This window comes from Cnephaeus nilssonii (genome assembly GCF_951640355.1).
Source record: "Cnephaeus nilssonii genome assembly, chromosome: 18".
In the NCBI taxonomy this organism is placed as follows: Eukaryota; Metazoa; Chordata; class Mammalia; order Chiroptera; family Vespertilionidae; genus Cnephaeus; species Cnephaeus nilssonii.
In genome coordinates, this window is record NC_137089.1 from 47042148 (window position 1) to 47050023 (window position 7876).

The following is a 7876-nucleotide window of genomic DNA, read 5'->3' on the forward strand; positions in this document are numbered from 1 at the left end:
CTTCTCTCCAAGCTGAAAGGACTACCCACATTGATGAACTGAGGGGAGTCCTGCTGACAGGCCTCTGGCTCCACCAGCCGGTCACCCCTCAGGATCTGGTGGCTTCCATTGACGGTGTCAGGTAAATTCCTACCTGAATAGCTCATGGGCTTCTTCCAATCATATTCATGGCCACCTTGCATAAGCAAGATGCTTAGGCTCTTCCTGCACTGTTATCTTTTAAATATATTTGACGTTTTGTCAAGTGTACTTTATTTGATGTATTTATTCTCCAATTCTCTGCTTACTTTTACTCATGTCATTTCAATTTAATAAATTATTATTTATTAACATTCATGTAAAATTGAAAATAGGCATTCTCAGGGAAAATTATTATCTCAGAATGGATGACAAGCAACTCTTCCATCTCTTTTAAATATTTTTATTTCATAATACCTAAACTTATCCAAAACACAATAAAAAGATAATAGGTAATTAAATTGAATATCATTTTACTTCTAAAATGTATTATTGAATAAATTTATATAGCAAAGGACTGCCCTATTTCTTATATTACAGAACAATTTGGCAAACGTTATTTTTAAAAGTATTTTTATTGATTTTTAAAAAAAGAGAAAGGGAGAGGGAGAGAGAGAAGGAGAAAGATCGATGTGAAAATGAAACATTGATCAGCCGCCTCCTGCATGCCCCCTACTGAGGATCAAGCTCACAACCTGGGCATGTGCCTAGCCATACCTTTTGGTGCACAGGATGACGCCCTACCAACTTTAGGCACACTGGCAGGGCACGTTTCACATGATTAACCACACACTGACACATGGTATTCTCAGATAAAGTGAGCTTATTTTAAAACCATGTTTGTTACAATGAAAATGAGCACACAACAACCTAAAATCTAAAAGGGACAATGAAACCAGTCCTAAGAGAGAAATTTATAGCATTACAAGCCTACCTCAAGAAGCAAGAAAAAAAAACACAAAAACAAGCTAACCTTACACTTAAAGGAACTAGAAAAACACACACAAACAAAGCCCAAAGTGAGTAGAAGAAAGGAAATAATAAAAACCAGAGCAGAAATAAGTATAGTAGAGTCTAAAAAACAATACAAAAGATCAATGAAACCAAGAGCTGGGTCTTTGAAAACATAAACAAGATTGATAAACTTTTAACCAGATCCATCAAGAAAAAAGGGAGGCCCAAATAAATAAAATCAGAAATGAAAGAGGAGAAGTAAGAACTGACACCAAAGAAATAGAAAAGCTTATAACAAAATATTACAAACAATAATATGTCAACAAATTGGACATTCTGGAAGAAATGGATACATTCCTAGAAACATACAATCTTTCAAAAACGGTTTCAAGAGAAACAAAATCTGAACAGACCGATTAAAGCTTATGAAATTGAGGCAGTAATAAAAACACCTCCAACAAACAAAATTTGTGAACGGGATGGCGTCACAGGTAAATTTTACCAAACATTCAGAGATGAACTAACACCTATCCTTCTCAAACTATTCAACAAAATTCAAGACGAGGAATGACTTCCAAGCTCATTTTAGGAGGCCAGCATTATACTAATTCCAAAACCAGATAAAGACACTACAAAGAAAGAGAATTATAGGCCAATATCCACAATGAACATAGATGCAAAAATTCTCAACAAAATTTTAGACAATCAAATCTAGCAATACATTAAAAAGATTATATATCATGAACAAGTAGGATTTATTCCTGGGATGCAAGGTTGGTAAAATATCCATGAATCAAGTAACATGATACACCACATAAACAGAATGAAGTATAAAAATCATATGATCATATAAATAGATGGAGACAAAGCATTTGAAAATATCCAGCAATCATTTATGATAAAAACTCTCAGCAAAGTGGGAATAAAGGGAGCATATCTCAACATAATAAAGGCCATATATGACAAACCCACAGCTAACATCCTACTCAATGGGGGAAAACTAAAAGCATTTCCATTAAGATCAGGAGAAAGACAGGGAAGTCCACTTTTACCACTCTTATTCAGCATAGTACTGGAAGTCCTAGCCACAGCAGTCAGACAAGAAGAAGAAATAAAAGGCATCCAAGTTGGAAAGAAAGAAGTAAAACTGTATTATTCACAGGTGACATGATACTATATATAGAGAACCATGAGATCCCACCAAAATAAATCTCCATACGTCAGTTGCATTTTTAAAAATACATTTCATTGATTTCAGAGAGGAAGGGAGAGGGAGAAAGAGACAGAAACATCAATGATGAGAATCACTGATCGGCTGCCTCTTGCACGCCCCCTAATGGAGATCGAGCCCACAACCTGGGCATGTGCCCTTGACTGGAATCGAACCTGGGACCCTTCAGTCCAGAGTCTGACGCTCTATCCACTGAGCCAAACCAGCTAGGGCGTCAGTTGCATTTTTATATGCCAATAATGAACTATCAGAAAGGGAAACTTAAGAAAACAACCCCATTTAAAATTGCATCAAATTATAAATAAAATATCTAGGAATAAATTTAACCAAGGAGGTGAAAGACCTATACTTGTGAAATGATAAGATACTGAAAAACGAACTTGAAGTAGATAAAAATAAATGGAAACATATACCATGCTCATGGATAGGAAGAATTAACATTGTTAAAATGTTAATGCTACCCAAAGAAATCTATAAATTCAACACAATTCTTATCAAAATACCAATGGTGTATTTCACAGAACTTTAATAAATACCTAAAAATTTATATGGAACCACAAATGACTTCAAATAGCCACAACAATCTTGAGAAAAAAAAACAGAGTTGGAGGAATGATGCTACCTGATATCAAACTATACCACAAGGCCACAGTAATCAAAGTAGCCTCATACTGGCATAAGAACAGACATGTAGGTCAATGGAAAAGAATAGGGAGTCCACAAATAAACCTATACTATGGTCAATTAATATTTGATAAAGGAGCCAAAAACATAAAATGGGGTAATGACAGTCTCTTCAATAAATGGGAAAATTGGACACATACATGGAATAAAAAGAAACTAGACCACCTCCTTGCACCATATGTAAGAATAAACTAAGAATAGATTAAAGAGTTAAATGTAAGACGGGATACATAAAAACCCTGGAAGAAAATATAGGCAGTAAAATCTCAGACATTTGTCTTAGTAATATATTTTTCTGATGTATCTCCTCAGGCAAGGAAAACAAAAGAAAAAACAAACAAACAAATAGGACTACATCAAACTAAAAATTTTTTTCACATCAAAGGAAACCATCAACAAAATGAAAAGTCAACCCACCTAATGGGAGAAAATATCCTACCTAATAATAGACAAATATGCAAATTGACCATACCTCCAACACACCCACAAGTCACGCCCACCATCCAATCAGAGCGAGTATGCAAATTAACCCAAACCAAGATGGCTACAGCCACAGAGAGCAAGGTTTCCTAGGTAACAGAGGAAGCCAAGCTTTCCGCCTGCCCTTGCCAGGCCTAAGCCTCCACTCAAGCTACAAAGTTTCAATTATAGAAGGTAAACAAATTCAAACAAATGGCGGCAGAATGGAGCTTGAGAGAGCAGGCCAGGGTTGCCACTGGCAACAGGGGAAGCAAAGCTTTCCGCACACCCTGGCTGGGCCCACCCGCTTAAGGCAACAAAGTTTCAATTATAACCCCAACAGAAATGGCTGCTGGCCTCGGAGGGAGCCCCAGGCTTGGCTCCCCTCCAGGCTACAAAGTTTCAATTGTAGAAGGAAAATAAATTCCAGATACCAGGGCCTCCACTTGCGTTGCCAGGGGGCGTGGCCGGCCTGCAAACCACCACAGGCCCCTCACTCAGGCCGCCCCATGCCCCAAGGGAACCCCCACCTGATCCGGGACACCCTTTAGGGCAAACCAGCTGGCCCCCACCCCTGTACCAGGCCTCTATCCTATGTAATAAAAGAGTAATATGCAGATTGATCATCACTGCAACACACAATATAGCTGCCCCCATGTGGTCAAAGATCCTGCCCCCATGTGGACACAAGATGGCCACCACAAGATGGCCAGCAGGAGAGGGCAGTTGGGAGGCACCCGGCCTGCAAGGGAGGGCAGTTGAGAAGGACCAGGCCTGCAAGGGAGGGCACTTGGAGGTGATTAACCCTGCAGGAGAGGGCAGTTAGGGGTGACCAGGCCGGCAGAGGAGGGAAGTTGGGGGCAAACAGGCTGGCAGCAGAGTGGTTAGGGGGTGATCAGGCTGGCAGGCAGAAGTGGTTAGGGGCAATCAGGAAGGCAGGCAGGCAAGCAGTTGGGAGCCAGCAGTCCTGGATTGTGAGAGGGATGTCCGACTGCCCGTTTAGGCCCGATCCGGGATCGGGCCTAAACGGGCAGTCAGACATCCCTTGAGGGGTCCCATATTGGCGAGGGTACAGGCTGGGCTGAGGGACAACCCCCCTCCGTGCACGAATTTCGTGCACCGGGCCTCTAGTTTGCCAATAATACATTTGATAAGTGGTTAATATCCAACATTAATAAAGAACTTTTACTACTCAAAACCAAACCAACCAAACAAACAAACCCAAAACCAGACACTAGGGGGGTGAGAGCATGTGCTGGGGGGTGGGAGGTGGCCAGGGAGAGGTCAATGGGGGGGAAAAGAGACATATGTAATACTATATGTAATACTTTAAACAATAAAGAATTACATTTTTTTAAAAATCCTCTGAACCTTTAATAAAGATAGGCATTTAAAAATTAAAAGAAAAAAAATTGGGCAAAGGACTTGAATAGAAACTTATCCAAATAGGGTATTCAGATGGCCAATAGACATATGAAAAGATGCTCAACGTCATTAATTAGAGAAATGCAAATTAAAACCACAATTAAATATCACCTCACACCAGTCAGAATGGCTATCTACCCTATATAATAAAGAGGCAATATGCAAATTGACCATCACTCCAACACACAAGATGGCCGCCCCCATATGGACACAAGATGGCCGCCACAAGATGGCCAGCAGGGGAGGTCAGTTGTGGGCAATCAGGTTAGCAGGGGAGGGCAGTTGGGGGGGACCAGGCCTGCAGGGGAGGGCAGTTGGGGGGAACCAGGCCTGCAGGGGAGGGCAGTTAGGGGTGGACGGGCCAGCAGGGGAGGTCAGTTGGGAGGGACCAGGCCAGCAGGGGAGGGCAGTTAAGGGGGACCAGGCCTGCAAGGGAGGGCAGTTGTGGGCAATCAGGCCAGCAGGGGAGGGCAGTTGGGGGGGACTAGGCCTGCAGGAGAGGGCAGTTGGAAGTGACCAGGCTGGCAAGGGAGGGCAGTTAGGGGTGACCAGGTCAGCAGGGGAGAGCAGTTAGGGGCAATTGGGCTGGCAGGGGAGCAGTTAGGCATCTATCAGGCTGGCAGGGGAGTGGTTAGGGGGTGACCAGGCTGGCAGGCCGAAGCATTTAGGGACAATCAGGCAGGCAGGCAGGTGAGCAGTTGGGAGCCAGCAGTCCTGGATTGTGAGAGGGATGTCCGACTGCCCTCGAGGGGTCCAGATTGGAGAGGGTGCAGGCTGGGCTGAGGGACACACCCTGTGCATGAATTTCATGCACCGGGCCTCTAGTGTGTGTGTGTGTGTGTGTGTGTGTGTGTGTGTGTGTGTGTGTGTGTGTATATATATATATATATATATATATATATATATATATATATGCCTAAGGGACTGAACGACCAGTCAAATGGTCGCTATGACACACACTGACCACCAAGGGGCAGATGCTCAATGCAGGAGCTGCCCCCTGGTAGTCAGTGCGCTCCCACAGCCAACCTCTTGCGGCCAGCCAACCTCCCGCAGTCCTTCCCCCTGGCCTGCCCCCATGGACCCCAATTGCCGGCCAGGCTGAGGGACCCCACCCATGCACAAATTCATGTATCAGGCCTCTAGTCATCAATAAATCAACAATCAGCAAGTGTTGGCAAGGATATGAAGAATAGAGAACCCTGATAAACTGTTGGTGGAAAGCAAACCAGTGCTGTCACTGTGGAAAATTGGAGTTTTCTCAAAAAATTAAAAATGGAACTGCCTTATGACCCAGTGATTCCACTTCTGAGAATATAGCTGAAAAACACACACACTAATTTGAAAGAATATTTGCATTCCCATGTTCATTGCAGCATTATTTCCAATACCCAAGCTATGAAAGCAATCCAAGTGCCCCTCAATAGATGGGTGTATAAAAAAGCCATGGTACATAGTATATAAAATGTAATACTACTCAGCCATAAAAAAAGAACAAAATCTTACCATTTGCAACAGCACGGATGGAACTAGAGGGTATTATGCCAAGTCAGTGGTCGGAAAACTGTAGCTTGCAGCTACATGCGGCTCTTTGGCCCCTTGAGTGTGGCTCTTCCACAAAATACCATGTGCGGGCGTGCACGAACGGTGCGATTGAAACTTCGTGGCCCATGCACAGAAGTTGGTTTTCGGCTCTCAAAAGAAATTTCAATCATTGTGCTGTTAATATTTGGCTCTGTTGACTAATGAATTTGCCAACCACTGTGCTAAGTGAAAGAAGTCAGTCAGAGAGAGACAAATACCATATGATTGATTTCACTTATATGTAGAGTCTAAAGAACAATATAAATGAACAAACAAAATAGAAATAGACTCATAGATACAGACAACATACTAATGGTTGCCAGAGGGAAGGAGGTTTTGGGGGGCTGTTTGAAAAAGGTGAAAGGATTGAGAAGTGCAGGTTGGTAGTTACAAAATAGTCATGGGATATAAAGTACAGCTCAGGGAATATAGTCAATAATATTGTAATAACTATGTATGATGCCAGTTGGCTACTGGAAATATCAGGGGGACACTTTCTAAAGTATAAAATTGTTTAACCACTGTGATGTACACCTGAAACTAATACAAAATAATAATATAATGTAACTGAAAAGAATTTTAAAAATGTAAAAATAAATCAGAAAATTAAAATAAATAAATGAAACCATGTTTCTTACAACAAAATATAATGGAGATCCCTACATCCAATGCCCACACAATCTGAATGAAGTAAAGGTTTGAATTATAAGGCAATTCAGCAGGAATTTCCTAAAGAAATAGGCAAGAAATAATGTAAGGTCTTTGGGGGCAATAAAGCACAAAATGACCTAAATCATCACTTTAGCATCTGTTTCTATGTGTGAAGATTAGATGAGTGTGGACTTCCTTTTCAGCGCTGCCCTCCATCAGTTCCAATTAACCCGATCTTCCTTAACCCGATCTTCCTTAACCCGATGCTTTATTTGGACATGGTACCCAATATTCTGGATCTTTATTAGGAGGAACATCCCACTTGAGAGCAGAGCAGAGCATGGCTGGATTGAAGGCAGCAGAAGCAGTGAGAGCACCGACAGCATCTGCTGCGTGTGTCCGCCCTCTTCCCGCCGGAGTTGTCCCAGGTGTGCTTTGGGTTTGCGCCGATGCACTGGTTATAAGTATTCGTTCTAGGTGTTTATGGACAAAGACAGTCTTCTGATACAGGCCTAAAGCACACTTCGGGTCCCTCACTGAAGCATGAGTGACTAATGGTCCCCTTCTCCGTCTCCTGCAGCCGGAACGAGGAGAATGCCCTGCATCTGCCCTAGCCCAGCGGGAAATCAAGACTCTTCCAGCCTCCTCCAGTTCTGAAGACAAGCAGACATAGAGAAGCCGAGCCCGTCCCTCTCCAGGTCTAGGGATCAAGTGGACGAAAGCAACCTTATTGCCAGCAGAGAGCAGGAGAAGGAGGCTCCAGAGGCCATCGGTGAGGGGGAAAAAGAACCAACAACGTTGCAAGAACAGCATTGCGTCAATGGCTCTCAGACTTCAGAGAGCATCAGACTCAGCTAGAGGGTTGGTTAA